This window comes from Prinia subflava, chromosome 8 (assembly GCF_021018805.1).
Source record: "Prinia subflava isolate CZ2003 ecotype Zambia chromosome 8, Cam_Psub_1.2, whole genome shotgun sequence".
Classification (NCBI taxonomy): Eukaryota; Metazoa; Chordata; class Aves; order Passeriformes; family Cisticolidae; genus Prinia; species Prinia subflava.
This window is the reverse complement of record NC_086254.1, coordinates 27,665,821-27,684,675: the sequence shown is the minus strand read 5'-3', so window position 1 is coordinate 27,684,675 and position 18,855 is coordinate 27,665,821.

The window sequence follows — 18,855 nt, the reverse complement described above, 5'->3', positions numbered from 1 at the left end:
TGTCTGTCCCCCCCCAGTCCTAATGTCTCTTCCCCTTCACATGGAATTCTGCACTTTGCAGGCTGCTGGGTGGGGGCTTTTGGGGATTCAGCCATGCAGGAAGGCAGTTTGCTGCCTCCTGCTTTAATTTGGGAGTGTTTTCTCTTCCCTCTTCTCACTTGTCTTTAGTGCCCAGCAAAGCCCAGCTTCTGCATGGGGTATATTCCTTTCAATTTATCCAAGGTTCCAAGGGGAATTATTCCATGTAAATGTCCTCTTTTCACCACTATTCCTTTCCTGCAACACACGTGTCTTGCTTTATTTTTTTTCCCTTATATGAGATACCTTGTTTATTTTTCTCCCCAGCTTTGCTCCCCCCTTGCTGCGGCTGCTTCTCCTGCTGGTGCTGCATTGCTGGTTGCCAGAGAAATGTTTTCTTTCACTTTTATTCTAATTTATTGATTTATTTCCCCCCCCACTTATGGGCCCAGAACCTTTTGCTTCTACCAAACGAGGCACCAGGCATTAATAACATATTAATAACACTTTAAGTATGCAACTTAAAGAGTTAAAATGAGGAGGGGAAGCCCATGTCACACAGTCAGTGAGAACATGAGAGGGCCTGAGCCACAAAACAGAAGCCAGCAGCATTATCTGTCTGGCTTCTCCCTCTCCTCCCACTCACTGGGGACACTTTTTCTCACACTTCTGAGGGTTTTCTGCCTCCCCTGCTACCTGGCTCCGTAGCCAGCAGCCCTGCCTGTTCCCCTCTCCGTGTGTAAATGGGTTGTGATTTGTTGGATTCAATCTCTGCTTCCTCTCCAGAGGCTCTGGGAAGAAAAGCCAAGAGCATTAACTTCAAGGAGTTTGCACCATCTTGTCTGCTCCTGATGTTACTCCCTCCTGGCCAATGCTCACAGTCCTCAGGGAGAACTTTAATTGTTATTTTCAGGGAATCTCTATGGAACTGGAGGGATTTCTTTCCCCTCCAGCTCTATCTCAGTGTACCACAGAGCTACATCCCCCTTTCCCTGACCTATTTGATTTTCACTCCCTGTTGTGAAGGGCAATCCCCACACATGCCAAGGTCTCCATGCAATGATGTAGGAGGGCACAATCTTCTCCATTACTATTATTTGTGGTCCTGGTTATCTGAGATTATGTTTTCTCCAACAAATCCCATTGGCTTCAGAATTGCATGGGTAGAGATCTTATAAAACACAGATTTTAGGGGACTAATGTGTGCTAAATCTGCTTCTGACTTGATCCTTTGTTTTCAGAGACCTCCATTTGTAGAAAACATGGCCTGTGGACTGGACAGTACCTTGCTACAATGCAAAATATATTTGGCATTAATTTAAATGAGAAACACAAAATTTATTGCAATATTTCAGTGGATGGTGTCACCTTTGTACCCAGCTGCCAACCCACAGGTCCCTCCTGCCATTCTTCCCTCCCACCTCCAGTCTCTTGACACAAAATCACCTAAGTGTGCAGCAGAAAAGGAATGGTCCAATAATGTTTAGGACAAAAGTCTTCCATAAGGAGGTTTTTGGGGTTTTAAGCTGAGAGAAACCCTTGTGGAACAGAGTGCTGCTCTGAGGCTGAGTCTCCTCAGCACTGTCATAGTAACAATTATTTGTATGTTGTTTTTTCCAGCTTTTATTTTTTCTCTTGACTGCAGGACTAAAAAATAAAAACAAAAACACAAGCCAACATTTAAAGTATCAGCATCTTTTTCTGCAGATTTATTTTTTCACATACACAAACCTTCAGAGACAGAAAGATGCATTTGCCAGCTCGTAAAGATATACATTAGCCTTCATAAGTATAGGTTCAAGAAGTTGTGTTGGATCCTCCAAGTTTTTCTTACACCTACGACCATATTTCATCAATAAATTTGCTATCTAGACAGTACATAGAACTAAAATTGGACCAGCAGCTGACAGCCTGGGGACTGAGCTAGGGACTGTCAGAGCTGGCAGTGTTTGCTAATTGAATTAAAAGAACAGATATCCTTTTTCTTAACTGGGAGAGTCTGACACATTTTCTGGGGTTGTGGAAAAAGGGACACACACACACAAACCCCAAACATTTGCCAAAGGGTCTCTTTGCAATCAGCAAGCCCGGCTCGGATTCAGGTACCCCAAAGCCTGCCTGGTTCAGAGTGTGTTATTTGCTTTTTCACAGTCAATAGGCAATCGTAGATGACAACAAAATATTGGATCTTGCCTGCAGGGCCGTGGAGCCTTTTTCTTTAATGTGCCAGCACTGAGAAAGAAACTTCCACAAGTTGTGCAAATCACTGCTGGTCAAACGAAAACTTCGCTGTAGCATGAAATGCGAAGTGGCACCTTAGATACAACTAATGGAGCTATCATGGGCCTAAAAGTAACTCTCAGGGCACCTCAAAGGGATTTGTTTCTTCCCTTTCAGCCTCCCTGTCTTGCAGGGACATTTTTCAGTGCCTGTATCTGAGTCCCTACATGGGCTCGTTGTTAATCATCGGGTGCTGGGACTTGCAGGCTTGGGGGGAGCTGGGACAATGCAGCATCTCAGGTGGGGATAATCCTGAGCTCCTTGTGACCCTGGGTTTGCTGCAGAGAAAAATACTGTGCAGGAGGCTTTGGGGATCTGCTCCTGGCAGGAGAGTTCAGCTCAGGGAAGAGATGGGGAGTGCTGAAGCAGCCTCTGCCTCTGGACCTGGGGCAAAGGATGGAGCCCAGCCACACTCCCACATCCAGGTCCAAACTGCTCCAGGAACAGTGGATGTGGCATGACAAGCTCACAGCCCATCTTTAATATGCCAGAAGCCCCTTCATAAGGAGAAGAACCTGATTGTGGAAATGGAAGCGGAAACATCATTACATTTGCAGAGTAATGAGCTTGGCCCCCACCCCTGTAGCTAATTAAAACTGTGGAAGTCTTATTTCAGCTGTAATCAACCTAAATCTCAGCTACAAGCACAGCAAATATTTTTTTCAGTGGATGTGGCTTTGCTTTTTTGTTGGTGAGTGAGCAGGGGAGGAGGCAGAGTCTTTGCCTCCATGGCAGGAGCAGTTTTGAGCTCATTCCTTGGCCATGCAGGGGATGTGGATCCTGCAGGGACAAACACAGCCCTTCTGTGTTTATTTAGAGACAGTTACCAAACACAGAGATATTTCAGTGCTCGGGGGTTTCAGCCTGATCTAGGATGAGCAGATATCTTAAAAATAATAATCAAAAAGATAGAAAAACAGGTAACTCATCTCTCTTGAGCTTCAAATACGAATTGGTTCACATTTTAGGTGTGTTGTTTCTTGCTTCATCCACGCTGCCTGCTCTCCCCAGCTGAGCCACATTAATGCAGAGATTGAGATCCCCTTCCCAGCATCTCTAAATGGATGGAGGAATCCTCCTGAGGCAAGCACGAGGTGAAGATGTGTAAGAAAAACCTCAATTTAGTATTCTAATAAGAATTAGGCATCCAGATTTCTTTAACAGCTTTGCAATATCAGACGTGAAGCACAAAGGGATCTTCTCCCTAGCTCAGGGGCATGACACACTCTGTGGACCACGCACAGAGGAACTGCTCTGGCCTTCCCCACTCTCAGCAAATTATGGTTTCCTACTTCAAAAGCCCTGAATTGTATATATATCATGAAATACAGAGTGGTGGAAAAAAATCCCGATCCTCCAGAAAGCTGCAGTCCTGGCAGGCAGGCAGAATCTGCGTGTGTAATAGTGAAAATACAGAGAGACATTTTCCTGCTTGGTTTTCTTTTTTTTGGGGGGGGCAAAAGGGCACGTTCAAAGCACTGAGCACACAAATGTGTGCACACCCCAAACCCTCCAGCCTCTGCACATGTATTCACCAGGGGTTCAAATTAAACTCCAAATCGTGCAACCGTGATCTGTATAGATTAGAAGTGGGCTTAGATTGCAATTAAGTCAAGGGAAGTCAAGAGCTTAGATAACGATTATCATTTTTTCCTATTTGGAAGAACCAATTGGAAAAAAAAGAGAAAGAAATAAAAGGAAGATTAAAATACAGTATATCTGTGCACATGCACTAATAAATTGTCATTAAACAGTTCCTTCCTTATTGTCTAAATGGAGATACTACGAAATATTTGTAATTAGCAACACAATTTATTAAAGCTGCCCTATCTTGGCTTGGTGCTGTTTCACAATCAAATGCAGTTTGGGATTTTGCAGCCAACCATTTTTTAATCACCGGAGCACTTCATTTTTAGTAAATCCAACCCTAATTTTTGTTATCCCCTGCTGGGCTTTACTTGAAAAAAAAAAAAAGTTTAATTTGGTTGAGATCCCCTCAAAATCATCTCTGCTTAATGCCTCCCAGCCTTCTGCAGTCTGTCTGCCCGTTTTGTACAAAACACACACGCAAGCAGTAATCAGCAACTGTACCCCAGCCTTGCATTAAATGTCAGTTTTGTGCTTTGAGATTTTTCATGTGCTTTTGAAAAGCAGGGTGTAGCAGGATGCAGCCCACATGAAAAAAAAAAAAAAAAAAGAGAGAGATACGGCAGAAAAATAGTGTTCATTATCGGGGAGAAGTAAGTAAATGATAAGAGATGATTTAGAGATCCGGAATGTAAAGTGCATGATGCAAACGTTCAGGAATGGACTGCTCCTACACTATTAGGAGTTGAAGGTCATGCCACATGTCATTGGAAAGGTAATTTTCTCTAGATTTTGAAATAGGATCTTAGATTTGACCTATGCCCTCTGTGTCCAGAACATCTGGGCATCCTTAATGCATCTATTTCTTTTCCTTTTTTCCTTTTTCCTTTGTTCCTACAGCAGAAGGAGAGTCCCTAGTTTGGAAGAAAGAGAAAAAGAATGGCCAGATTTCAGTTTTAGTCTTGCTGTGGACTTGTAGGAGACCCTGGACAAATCATTTCATGCCTTTTGGTTTCCCCTTGTCAGTAAGATGGATTTGGTATAGAAATACCCAGATAGCTCATGCTTAGGTCTCAGTATTTGATTAATTAATGCTCATGAGTTATTTTGTGATGCTCACATGAAATAAGTTATTCACAGCACATTCAGATGTGCTTCCATTGCTTTAACAGCTTTGAGAATGAGATTTGTTTCTCATAAACAAGATACTTTTATTCATATCAGTAGGTATCTAAGTGTGATTCCACAGAGTGCAAAACTATATGAATGACTTGAAATACTTCTATCAGATATTTTTCATTACCTTTTGAAAGAGATATAAAATGTCCTTCTCTTAAATCTTCTTCTTATATCAGGCTCAGCTAGAAATTCAAATGTTTAGTGCATCCAGAAGCCAAAATATCCAAAAATATAGTTCTCTTAGGGAAATATAGGTGCCTATGTGCTTCAGTTTCCCTCATCTTTAGACTGGGAAAAGTGAGGTTTATCTATAGAGACTAAAGGAGGAAGGGAAGCAGAAAAGCTTCCAGACAGTTCCTGCAGACAGCTTTCCTCAATATTTTCAGACAGCCTTCCCATGCAAGACACAATTCCTGTTCCGTGCAAAAATCTGACTCTTCAGCCTACTTAGCTTCCTGATTTCCAGGGAAATCTTCAAACACCAGAGGCCAAAATTGCTCCAAGGCCCAAATTAAAATCCTTTGCATCCAAAAAATAAAATCTCAGTTCACACTCTTAGCAATGCTGCAGTGTAAGGAGGAAGAACATCCATAAATAAATGTTTTCCCAAGGGTAACTGCAGTGTTTGCGAGGAGGGTGCTCGCTCTGCTGATGTTGGGCATCTGCACTGTCACTGGTGAATTAAGTCAGGTGAATGTCACTGGTGAATAAAATCAGAGCTAAAATCAGTGGTGTTTCAAATCTGCTTCAGCATTAGCCTGGTCAGGGTTGTGTCTGCAGCAGCACAGGCCTGGGGAGTGCTGGAGCAGAGCCTGGGATGCTCCTCCTGACAGCCCATGGCAGCCTGGGCTCCTCTGCTCAGCTGCTGCCCCCTCAATTCTCCTCTCTGTTTATCTTCTCCTCCTGAGTGGAACCCCTCAATTCTCCTCTCTGTTTATCTTCTCCTCCTGAGTGGAACCCCTCAATTCTCCTCTCTGTTTATCTTCTCCTCCTGAGTGGAACCCCTCAATTCTCCTCTCTGTTTATCTTCTCCTCCTGAATGGAACCCCTCAATTCTCCTCTCTGTTTATCTTCTCCTCCTGAGTGGAACCCCTCAATTCTCCTCTCTGTTTATCTTTTCCTCCTGAGGGGAACCCCTCAATTCTCCTCTCTGTTTATTTCTCCTCCTGAATAGAGCCCAGCTAATCAGCCCAATGGCCAAGGGTGCCTGTCGGAAAACATCGAAAAGGATTTAAATCCCTCTCCCTCCTTCAGGAAAGCTTTTCCCTGCAGTGGGAAAAGAGTTCATGGCTCTGTGGAACAGAGCTGGGGGATGTGTACTGGGGGGCAGAGCAGCTTTTTTCAGACGTGACTCGGGGTTCACATCAAATTCCCAGCTAAACATCCTGTCTAAGGTGAACTTAAAAACAAAGTCATCTTGCAAATGTTTCCCCCAGCAGGTTGAGACATGCTGTTGAGGATAATGTGAACTCCCTGCAGTCTCAGAGAGACAGGGAGAAAGCAGCTTATTTCCATATCTTAATTAAAATTTCCATTAATCCCATCTGAGGCCTCATAACTTCAAAAACTTGGACAAAAAACCCCAACACTTATTTCTGATAAATATTTTAGACTAATTGTTGGGAGGTAGCAGACATCTCTGGCTGGTGAATATCAACGAGCCGTGGGTGCTGCCGGCTGTTTAAAGGGAACCGCCAGGGTTTTGTTTGTTTGTCCTCTGAAAATTACTGAACATCTCAAATGCCAGAGATAGGCGACACAGAAAACAAACGTGCAGGGCTGAGCAGGGCAGCTGTAGCTCCCCTAGGATGGTTTGGAGGCTGCTTTTGTGCCTTGCAGGTTTCTTCCTGGAGGCTCAGAGGTGCTTCCAGAACAAGGGAGCTGCTGGGCAAGGGAGCTGCTGGCTCAGGACATCTCTTAATGATGCTCTGTCTTTATCCTCCAACACAGCAGGGTGATGAGAAAAAAAGTGATGAGAACCAGGGGCTGAAAAGCAAAACACAGTTTCCCCAAGAGAACTCGGAGCCTGCAGGAACTGCTTTTTGAAGGGAGAAGTGGATCTGTGGTGTAGAGGTGCTGATATCAGTGGAGAAAATGAACATTCAGAACGTGACCTGGCATTGCCTTTCTCTTCTGCCCATCCCAGAGTCATGGGTTGTTGGTTTTCCTGACATGCAAAGTCTCCATGTGGGATGGAAAAGTCACCACTCCACTGGACAACCATCAGGAACCCAGACAAGACCACGATATTTCCCCCTGTGGAGGGACATGGGGTTTCTCCTCCTTTAAACCAAGATCACGAGCAGTATTTATTCACACTCTGCCTCACTTCTACCAGTTTTTCTGTCTTCCCATAGCTCCTGCAACTTTTCCAGCAGTGACCAAAAAGACATTCCTAAAGAACCAGAAAAAAGCACAATTAAAGGCAGTTTCAGCCACCTGCCTGCCACAGGAGATGGCTGAGAAATAGGAGGATTTAGAATGGCAAGAAGAAAAACCACAATCAAGTTTTCCCTTTGCCACTTAAAATCATGTTTCTGCCCTGTTCCTGGGGAATAATCACCAGAGTCTTGAATGTCCCTTTTGCACAGTGCTGAGATCAGCAGAGCCCAAAGCTCATCCCTTACAACCCCACTTCCCCCTCTGCCCCCTTTCTTTGCTTCCCAAATCTGGCATTGGTTTGGGATAAGGAAATATTAATCCAGGCTTTATGGAGTGGAGGCAGGTTTGGGGGTAGCACAAAAGGTATTGGGTTTGGGCTCTTTCTTCCATGCCATTCAGCTTTGTGGACAGTTTAACAAATGAATTCAATGATCTTTCACTTAATTTTAAATGCTATTAATTTAATCCATGGAAAGAAGCATTTTTTACTGTTTGAATACATGCAGGGGTAAGCAAAATGCTTTCACATTTCTGTTGAGCACCAGGACGTATTTGGGAGGACTCTCCATCCCTGTTTAAGGCTTTTTGGGCACAGAGGTGAGAAATGAACCAGGTAACAAAGCTGGAGTGGGAGGGAAGGGGTGGAAAACAGAGCAGACCTTCAGCTGGGGCAAGGCTGGGAATTTGTGTCCGTGCTGCTGTAGGGCACAGCAGCTGGGGTACAGCAGTGTGAAAGGACAGAGCTCCTCTCTGGCTTTGCCCTCCTCGTGTCAGTGACAGCCACAATTAAACCCCAGCCCTGAGCCCGGGGTCCTGGAGGTGACATCCTGGGGATGGACAGACACTGAGCATGGCAAACTGCAGGGGAACCCCGAGGTTCTGCATGGTCACAGATCACCTCTGAGTGACAGAAAATTGGACACACAGCACAAGGAAGGCAGGAAAGAGCTTTGGGGAGGGGGGAGGAAGGGGAGAAAGCAACCATTCCTAAAACGAGCCTAAAATCTGCCTGGTTGCTAGGGAAGTGGGACTCCTGGTAAGTCATTTCAATTTGTACCTATATTTATAACAGTATGAAGATACGTTTTATAATCTGTGTAATAAAGAACCTCATCAGCAACTTCTCAAAGAAACTTGTTATTACAGAGAATGACACTCTAATTGCCTCCAGACATTTAGCTTGTCTAGTGAGTGAAGTAACCTGATAAGCTATTGAGCTATTAAGTGATGTAGAATCAATTAATGTAGTTAGATAAGAAAGTAATACCCTACCTAGGTTAACTAAGTAGTATGTGTCAAACGAGTCACTATTAATTCAGGTCCAGAACAGCACAGTAGACCCATATAATTCTCAGTAACCTTCATGAAATTGAGGGGATTGCATTTTGACCAAAGAAAACTTGTTTTTCAAAGATTTTTTTGTGGGGAAAAAAAAATATACAGAATTCATGACCAGGTTTATTTTTTCCAGTTATATTCTGAATAAATTTAAAACATAAATTACTGAATAGCAGCGCTGCAGTGATGGTTGAAGTGCAGGGACTGATCCCTTCGAATTTTGGGAAGAGAGGGAGTCATAGAGGAAACACACCTTGAATTTCCAGCATGGGGACACAAACAGGAGCTGGGTAAATGGGATTGGAGTCACTCATGTCCCCTGGTGCAGGCTCACACACACAGCCCTGGAGAACAGCACAGAACCATTAGTGCCTCAATTTCCTTTCAGCCTGCAGCACCCCGGGCTGACACGGGGACAAGGTGACAGATGGGGAAGGGTCGCCCTGCCTTGTGTAGATACAAGCAAGAAATGTGTGAGGCCCGAGTCCCAGCTCCAGTTAATTTTGTCCCTGTCTGATCTAGCTCCGGGTGTGATTATCTGGAGTGTGTTAGAGCAGAGGAGAGGAGAATGGGTGAGAAATTATCATCCTGTCTGTCTCACCACTGCTGCAGGTTTCCTCTCCTGATATATTGTCTCTGTAGCTGGGGAGTGCAGAGGGAGGTTAATGAATCTTAAAACATTTGTAAGTGGCACAGTGTAGCTCCAAGCAAGCCGGGGTGCTGGGGGAAGCCTGCATTGCTGTGCTAATGTGCTGCTCAACAGGAGCTAATTAGCCCTACCTGGGAGCACAGAGCACCGGGGACACGGTGGCACTGCCAGCTCGGGGGATGGCTGTGCTGCCTCCAGCCCTGCTGGCTCCACATCTCTGCCTTGGACCCTTTCCTCCATCTCCTCAAGTTTTTGGAAAGAGATGTTTTCAGCTATGAAACTGCAGTCACCCAGAGCTCTTGCTGTAGGGGTTTTTCTCATCCATGTATCCAGCTGTCTGGTTATGGCCAGGATTTTATATAGATATATAAATATAACATCACAGAATATCCTGAGTTGGAAGGCACCCACATGGATTCACTCCCTCCTGCAGTATTTGGAGACCCCTGTAATAAAAGACCCAGGGTTAAAGACTGAGTCCAGGAATATTTTGAGATTCTCTTCCAAGATCAGGTCCATCACGGAATGTGGGTTGTTGAAAGACTCAAAGCAATGTGTCAGAGGTGAGGTAACACCTTCAGGCACTCATGGGTCAGTTGGCATTAATTTGACCTGCTGTAGTTAAATAACAAACTTGCTTAAAGCTCTTCATAAATCCTTGGAATGGGTGTTTGCAACTTTGGAAATTTGCAGTCCTTTGGAAATCTGGGCTTGTAGGGGAAATGGGAAACTCTTGCTGGAAGGTTTATTGCATATTGCGTTGTGGATGATCTAAGACAGAAGAATATTTGGGAAAATAGTACCATTAACACCCCTAAAATGTCCTATTACATGAGGTGTAACCTCATGGAAAATTTGGTCTTTCTTCTGTGAAGGACCACAGTATTTCCCTATGGACCACAGGGCAGCCATAAAAGATCAATCAGCTGAGGAAAATGCAGAAAAATAAATATATCAATAGTGAAGGTTTTAGTGCTTCCTCCTGAGCATTTAGATGTGGTACAGGATTGGAAATTTTGTTTCTTCTTTAAACACGAACAACCCAGAGCCATCTGAACTGATTTGCTTAATGTGCTGTTCAGCATTCACAGCATAAATTGAATTGTTAGCCTCTCTGTCTGTGCATTTGAATGTTTTGATTCTAATATTACCAGCAGAGCAACCTTCCCTAACTGGATTGTTCTCACAAGTAATGTTGATGCTTTGCACTCCCACTCAATTGATGTCATTGGGGCTACTGTTAGAGAGAACAGGCTGGGATCAGATAAGAGCAGAGAGTGACAAATCAGAAATATCTCATTTTTCATCAGTGTCCTTTATTTTAATTTTTATTCTACCAGTTTCTAGTTATTCACTTCTGGCAGGGATGGGCTTGCAGATGCTTTATCCCACAGCTAAAGCTGCTGAGGACCTAACTGGGATGTGTCTACAGCTTCCCCCAGTGCAGAAATGCCCACCAGGAAGGGTTTGCAGCTGAGCATCTGCCCCATGACACTCGTGTGCAGTACTGGGAGAGAACCCAGCTCTCCCCGTGCCAGTGGGTCCAGGTTGTCCACAGTGCTGGAAAACTGCATTTTCTGGGCTGGCTGAGCTTTTCCCAAGTCATCTCCAGGCTCACATAGAGCCACTGTAGCTCTGAGATATTTAGATATTTAGATATTTAGATATTTAGATATTTAGAATTTAGATTTTAGATATTTAGATATTTAGATATCTGTACCATTGACTTTAAATTCCAGAGCAACATTGATCATTCCAGAGCACCTTGACACCTGTGAAATTCAGGAGAGGAGCGAAGGGCAGCAGTTTTTTGGGAAGTTTGAGTCTGCAAGGCCTTGTGGGGCTGGTGTTTTAGTGATGTGGGGAGACACCCCCGGGTGTGTGTGTGGTGCAGATATCAGCACAGAGCTGTGTCTCTGTGAGCTGGATCCTGGCAGCAAACCCACGTGGCTGCAGCAGACCCCGTCAGGGAGCAGAGCCCTGGGGAGGAGAAGTGGCAGCACCACCACATCCATCAAAGAGCAGGATATGCAAAAAGTTAGAGAAAACCTTGTGGAAGACTAAGCACGGGGTTTGAGATATGGCAGGAGTGAATTTGTCACTCCTAGATCTCAGTAAATCTCTCACCAGAGAAAGGAGAGGCAAGGCTCTTCTCTGGGACCCTTCCATGCTGTGACCTGTGGGTTTTAGTCCTTTCCAGAGTTTGATGTTTCATACGTAGACAGTTGCCAGGGGAAATTTTGCTTACACTGTAATTTTCCATTTGCTGCTAGACTTCAGACAGATGAGTGCAAACTGTTCTCTCTGCAACTCAGGAGATAATTTTGCAGTCAGTGTGAACACTGTGAACCTTCTAATTTATTTTTTTTTCTCTAATAACAGTTTGGCAAATCAAAGTGTCTCTTCATTTAGGCAGGAAAAGCACCTGGGAGCCATGCAAAAAAAAAAAAACCACACAGGCTTAGAGCTGGACTCTGAGCTGGCTGTGCCTCAGATTAGATATTCCCAGTGATTAGAGGTATTGAACATTTTCCATTTTATCTTGTCTGCATTGAAAGAGAAACATCGAGGGTGACTTTGCAGGGAAGGAACTAACACACACACAGTTTCTAAGTACTTTTATTTGCACAAATTCCTTTGCCTGATTTTCCACATCATAAGACATTGGTCATCCAGATAAATTCAGAAATATGGTCACTACTGAGAGGCTAAACGGGGAAACAAGGAGAAAGTGAATATTTGTGCTTTGCATGGTAGAAGTTAGGGAGATGTGATTTCATTTCATTCAATTTTAAACCAAGAAAACTACTGGTGGGACACCAAGTAAGAGAGATAGATTTTCCCAGAGAATAATTTTTAATTAGTTAAAAAAACTGGTAAATTTTTAGACAGTCACCCAGATCATGTTGTCCACAGTAAATAAGAGAAATAAACTCTCCCCTCTACTCCTGCCTTGCACACATCCAGGTACATGCGAGCCCAGGTTAGCAAAACCACACTTTCTTTTGTTCTCTTTGTTCCCTTTGTTCACTGTGCAGTAATGAAAAATGACAGCCATATTTATTGTAACATTCCTGCAGGAATGCAGAGATAATTACCTGCCCTTAGCATGGCAGAGGAGAACGAGCACGAGCTCCATCTCCTTCCAGCTCGAGGAATCCAACTGTGGTCTTGGCGTGGGATGAGAGTGGAAGGTGTTGGGAGCAGAGATCTACTGCCTTGGCTTTAGGGTTCATTTTTTTGTCCCTTGCAAAACAACAGCTGAGAAGAGCTCAAACCCCTCTGTGAAAAGGGGGCTGCTTTGAATTCTACCTGTTTCCTCACCCATTTCTAAAGGAAAGGCCTCTGTGTGTTCATTTGAGGAAGACTTGACTTTATTGATGGAACTGCTGTTTTCACAAGGCCTCCTGCATGGTCTGCCCAGACAGATCTGCCTTCAGCCATGGCCACTTTAGGGGTGATTCTGCTTTTCATTACAGAAACCCCCAACTTCTTTTGAGAGGGTTTGTGTTATTTCTGAGAAGTACTGCATTCATGGACATTGGAAATGAAAGCCTCTAACCTAACAAAATAAAACAATCGTTTGGTACAAGTGTGAGCTGGTTCCTGTTCACCCTCCTGGTGTGTGGTGCTAAAGATCCACAGCCTGGCCACAGGAATCACAGAATGGTTTGTGCTGGAAAGGACTTTAAAACTCATTCCAAGTCCCCTGCCATGGGCAGGGACACCTTCCACTAGACCAGGCTGCTCCAAGCAACAGGACCTGGAGCCATTCCAGGGATGGGAAATGGGCAATGATTCCTTTCCCAGTGCATGGGGGGATGAGCTCAGATGAGGTGTGTTGGGAGCCCTGAGGCCAAGAGAACTCCCCTTCCCTTCCTGCCTCTGCTTGTTTCAGAAAACACCCCCAGATGAGCATGGGACCAAGGTCCAGTGCAGAAAAATGTGGGGGACCCTGTCACTTTTACTCTTTTGTTCAAAAAGAATAACCCATTCCAGCAAGGTCTGATCCAGTAATCAGGTGCAGCTTTTTATGATTATTTTCTCCCATTTGTTTCCATTTTATGAAAAATTGGAAATAAGACCTATTTGGCCTTCATAAGGAAAACCTCTTCATATCTTAATATTTTTCTTCTCTGCCTTTATTTCCTCACTAGCTGGGATTTTTCAGGCTGATTATTTTTAAGGTATTGAAAATATAATCCTTATGATACATTAAAATATAATTAAAAGTGTTATCATATTTGCAGCACTGTGTTATGCCTAGGGAGGTTTTACAAGAGCAAATATATTTTTCCATTCCCTGCACAAGTGAGGGAGACCAACTGACTATTGGTGACCTTTTTTTTACTGATAGAAAAGTGGGAACAGAAAGAGAGGGAATGGACTTTTGATGCTTCCAGGTGTTTTACCTTCACACCATATTCTGTGTGTTCCAGAATACCTCACAGTGGTACAGAACAAAAGGAGATAAAAATTAAGTTCACAGCCTGGGTTGCTCTGTTCCTCAGGTTATGAAAAGGAAGTTCTGGCATGGCAGCATGGTGGGGATGGGGATGGCCAAGGGATGCTGAGCTGTAGCTGATTCCTGACCTAATCCCCTGCCTGTGGAGAGCAGCAAAGCTGCTCCATGGCAGAGCAGCTGCTCTTGGTGGCAGCTCATGGGGCTGGGAAATGCAGCAGTAGGGAATGTATGGATTAGTGGGGCTGTGCATCCAGGGGAGTCCTTCTGGAGACCTTTTCAGGCACAAAAGAACCTCTTCACCTTTGCTGCCAATCCAAGACCTCACCTTCCCTCACTGGGGTGAGTGTGGGCTGTGACTGTGCCCTCATGGCCCCATCAGCTGGATCTCTGCTGGGCATGGAGACTTGTAGGACACAGAGCCTAAACCAGGAAAAAAGGGCAGGAATTGCAGCTGAACTCCCCAAATCTCAGCCTCTTCCCTTCTCTAGCCCATATGCAGAAGGGGTTGCACTGGGAGTGCTGCAAACCCATTTATTCCTCAGTGGCCTATGGGGAGATGCAGAGTTCAGAAATGGGGGGTTTGGAGGAGGAAAGATTCGCTGGACAGTGCCATCATGATGAGAAAGTAATTGAAAAATAATAAAAAATATTCTATCATGTTATATTGTATTAATCAAAGTGTCTAAGTGCTTAAGGAACTTGATTATCCCTCTTCTCCTCTTGTTCTCTCTACCCCCAGGAGCTACTTCTGTTCCTACAGCTCATATTTTCAACTGTCTTTAAATAAGTGTTTAATGGGATTTATAAAAACACCTGAGCAGGTTAGATAGGTTATAATTCCCACTGATTTCACTGACCTCTCTGTAGATGGGATACAGGCTCCTATATTGTACAGGCTTATTTGAAAATACTATTTCATGTATGCTGGAAAATATTCTTCCTATTAGATTTGTGGTTTAAATTCTGGGAGGTGTCATCAGAATGAGGCTGCTGCATAGAAAAATAAATAAAAACTAAAAACATATATATATGTGTTGGTACCTGCCTCTGTGTGTGTGTGTGCGTGTGTGTAGTCTTTATTGGTGGTGAAAACCTGGTGCCTGCTCTTTGGTTTTTCCATTTTAGCTGGCCTATTATCAGAGATTTCTGGAGTGTGAGTTTCATAAGTAGAGGTTATCATACATTGCAGGCCATCTCTCCTGCTGGGGAGCAAAATGAAGGTTTGATAATGAGATCGCCCAAAGGCAGATAAGAGCTCCAGCTTGCTGAACAGTCCCTCAAGGTTTCCTGTGATGGCAAAAAGGAGGGAATGCAATTTATTATCCTTCTCTCCTTGTACCTTCCCATTGTTCGAGAAGTCAAAGCAACAAACTACATGGGTTAAAAATAAATAAATTAATAACCAGAACAGGAGACCCTGTGTGCTGTTGTTTTGCTCTGAGGAAGGAGGTCTGTGATTTGCTCTAACACCATGAAGAAAGTCTCTGAACTCCAAATCCTGAAATTCCATTTAATGGCCAGGCCCTCCTCTCTCTCCTCCCGCCTTCTTCCTGCTAGGATGGATATTCTGAAATGAGTCAAGTGCTTTATCTTGATAGAGGGTGGAGGATGGCTCTGTAACTGCTGCTGATAACCTCCCCATCCCCAATTCTGTTTGCTCTTCTTTCATGCTAAATGCTACAAAGTGCATTACAGGAAAGGGAAAGGTCAGATTTAAGCCGTAAAACATGGACGATTCGGAGCTGAAGTTGCCACATCATTAAGTCACAGCATCTTCATGCTTATGTTTTCTAGCACATATGGTATATAAAATCACCTAGTGTTTCACAACCCTCTTAAATAATTAGGCACAACAGGGTTTGCTGGGTGACCACCTGGATGAAGTCAAAACAGTGGCATCTGCATCAACCAGATGGGAGTCTGCTCTTTGCTGCCATCAGGAAATGGACAGCCAACTTCCACTCCAGTGAACCAAGAGCTGCCTTCTCCCAGAAAGGAAAGGGGAAGGGCAGAGTAGGAGAGAGCAATAAATGTGTCTTGCTCCAATTTTCAGGTTACAAGTCTCCACTGAAACCTCGAGGAGGAGATCTTGTCCCCAGCTGGAGAAGCAGCAGGGAGGAGGTGAGCTGGATTTGTACATCATCAGCAAACCACACACCTGGCAGTATAAGTGGCAAGTTGAACAAAGGTCTATATTTTCATTTGTTTTCCTCATTAAAAAAAAAAGAAGAAGGAAAAAAAAGAGAACTACAATGAGAGAGGGAGAATATTAGCAATTTACTGTGAGGCTCCATTAGATCAAATCAGTGCCAATGATAGTCACTTATTTCCTCCATTTCGTAATGATTTACTCTATAAATTAATGTCTGCCTATTTAAACACCCTCAGTGATTCAGTGCTGGGTGCCATGGCAATAAGTGACAGGGACTAGGGCTGAGCCCACCAGTCATGTGGCTCTCGGTGCTGTCATTATGTGCACTGGTAATGGGGGGCTACGTGGGCACGCAGACAGATATTATGCAAACATATACTGACTTAAGTATCAATCTGTCACTGGTGTAACTCATGGTAATGGCCCCACCAAAGTCATTACACAGGAATATGCATTACAGCATGTTAAATATCTATCATGGGTGCAGCTTCAGAGAAGCCATGGGGAAGATGTAAGGAGGTGCCAACATGCAGATCTGGAGGATGCTCAGATGTAAAGGGTTCGATTCAGCAAAGCCCTAAAGCAACATTCCTTTTCCCCCCCTTTTCGCTCCAGAAAGATGAATCTGAAAAAAAAAAAAAGTCTCACAGCTTTAAGAAGAAAAAAAAATATATAAAAGAAAAGAAATTCCTCTTGAGCATGTATATGTGAAGCACAAGCAAGTTCACTGCAGCAGTTCAATTCCAATCTCTGCTTCAGAGGCACAGGCACAAAGGGAGGTTTGGTGGGAGAGCCTCAGCCTGGCTGTACCACAGAGCAGTTCTAGGATGTGATTCCTCCTCTTGTCACCCTTCAAAGTCATTCAACCTGATTTTGTAGTACAGAAGTGGAAGGAGGAGGTGACTTCTGTGTCACTCTTCAGCTGATCCCTGTTCTCTCTCTGCACCCTGGATGATGTTTTAGCACATCCATGGCCCAGATCAGTCCTATGCCTCACCGCCAGCAGCATTCATTCCCCACGCTTGCACTGGGTCTTCTCTCTTTCTGATGAGGAAGATCCTGCCCAGGTCCAGACAGGGTAAAGTACCTCTGGACAGCACCAGTGACTTAGGATAATCTCTTTCCTTCTCCTGCCTTTCTGGTTGCTTTTCAAAGAGCAGTGCTGCAGCACTGGCTCAGCGACGGAAGGTGGGGAGAGTGTCTGGCATGGGCAGGGGGATATTTCATTGCTCAGTGCAGACTTGGCTATTTTGTTAGCATAATATACGTCCTTCAGCCAATCCAATGGATTAGAAAAGCACTCTGTTTAAAGGTTAAATAGTTGATACTGCATCAACATGTATGGGAGGTGACACACAAATCCAAAGTGATCCGCGGCGCTTGGCTCAGTCTGCAGCCAGCTCGGCGGTGTAGCCAAGGGTAAATGCAAGTGCACAGATTTCTAAAGGGAGTTTACCCACCACTTACTGCTCAGCCTGTGCACTCAGCGGTGCATTTACTCACTTTTTTTGTGTGCTAAAGCAGTACTGATACAGCTCACAGCATCCTCGAGCAGTTGTATAGAGGGTCAGGAAAGAGGCTTAATAGACTGAAGGTGCCTGAATGCAGTGTTACAGTAAGTAACCAACCCTCGTAAAAAGAGAGCCTGGTAAAAGAAAAAGCCCAGGGAACAAACACTGGATCTGTTGTGCTGTTACCATTTAACCTGCATTCACTGCCAATTGAAATGCACTTTACATTACTTCAGTCAGATACTTCAAAGGAAATCCTGGAGATGGGAGCACTTAAGCAAGAGCACTTCTGGTGGTAATGTGTGTATTTGAAAGCCTGGCAATTGGGAAGGTTGTGAATGCCTCAGCGTATCCAAATATAGCTGTAGCTTGTTATATGTAAACGGCAAGACTCATTCTGATATTCCTGCTCCTATCCTGCCCTTCCTTCCCTCAAAACAGTGTGATTCCTCCATCTGTCAGCATCTCCAGTATTTGTGTTTCCATGTAACAATGTTTGCCTGGCCGCATTATTCCACATAGCAGCTCGGTGAGAAGAGCTGGTACAGTACCAAGTTATGAAAAACCCAAAGCAGACATTTGGGAATGGCTCTTTTAGGGAAATATTGCTACTTCTGTGGTACTGCCTGAGCCTTACAGAGCCTAAGGGAGGGCCATGAAAGTTATTAGGAAAAGCTCTAAAACCAAAGAAGGTGAAACCCTTGGATGGAGGCTCCTGATCTCACTGTAATTAAATCGTCTTGAACGAGATCATCTACATGGAGAGCTATTGTATTTTAATTTGGGTGGGCTGGGGGTTGAGTCCATGTAGCTCCACCGTGTCCTGCAGGGTGGGGTGAGGGGTGTTCCACCCCCAGACCCTCGTGCCCTGACACACCAGGATAGGAGAGCAGGCAGAACCTGCATCTGCAACAAACAGACTTTTGCTGGGCCATGGTCCCAGTTCCCATCACACACTGGTGCCTGCTGGGACTAGAGAGAGTGTGAGGGCTGCTCAGAAAAGGGTAAAATGACAACAGTGAGTCTCAAAGCACTCCCTGCTAATTGAACCTTATCAAAGGGTGGATCTGCAGCAGCTCAGTCTGACATATAAAAGATACAGGACCAAGAGACACACCAAGTACATCACATGGCCAGGGCTGCCTGTGACATGTTGGACAGCACATGGATAAATCCCAAGGACCCAGGGAAAAATTAACCAGCCAAACTTTTCTGGTTATCTTCCTGGAGAAATGCTGTTCCTTCACGGCCCTTCTGCACCTGCCTGCAATCCAGTCTCTGTTGTCATGGTGGA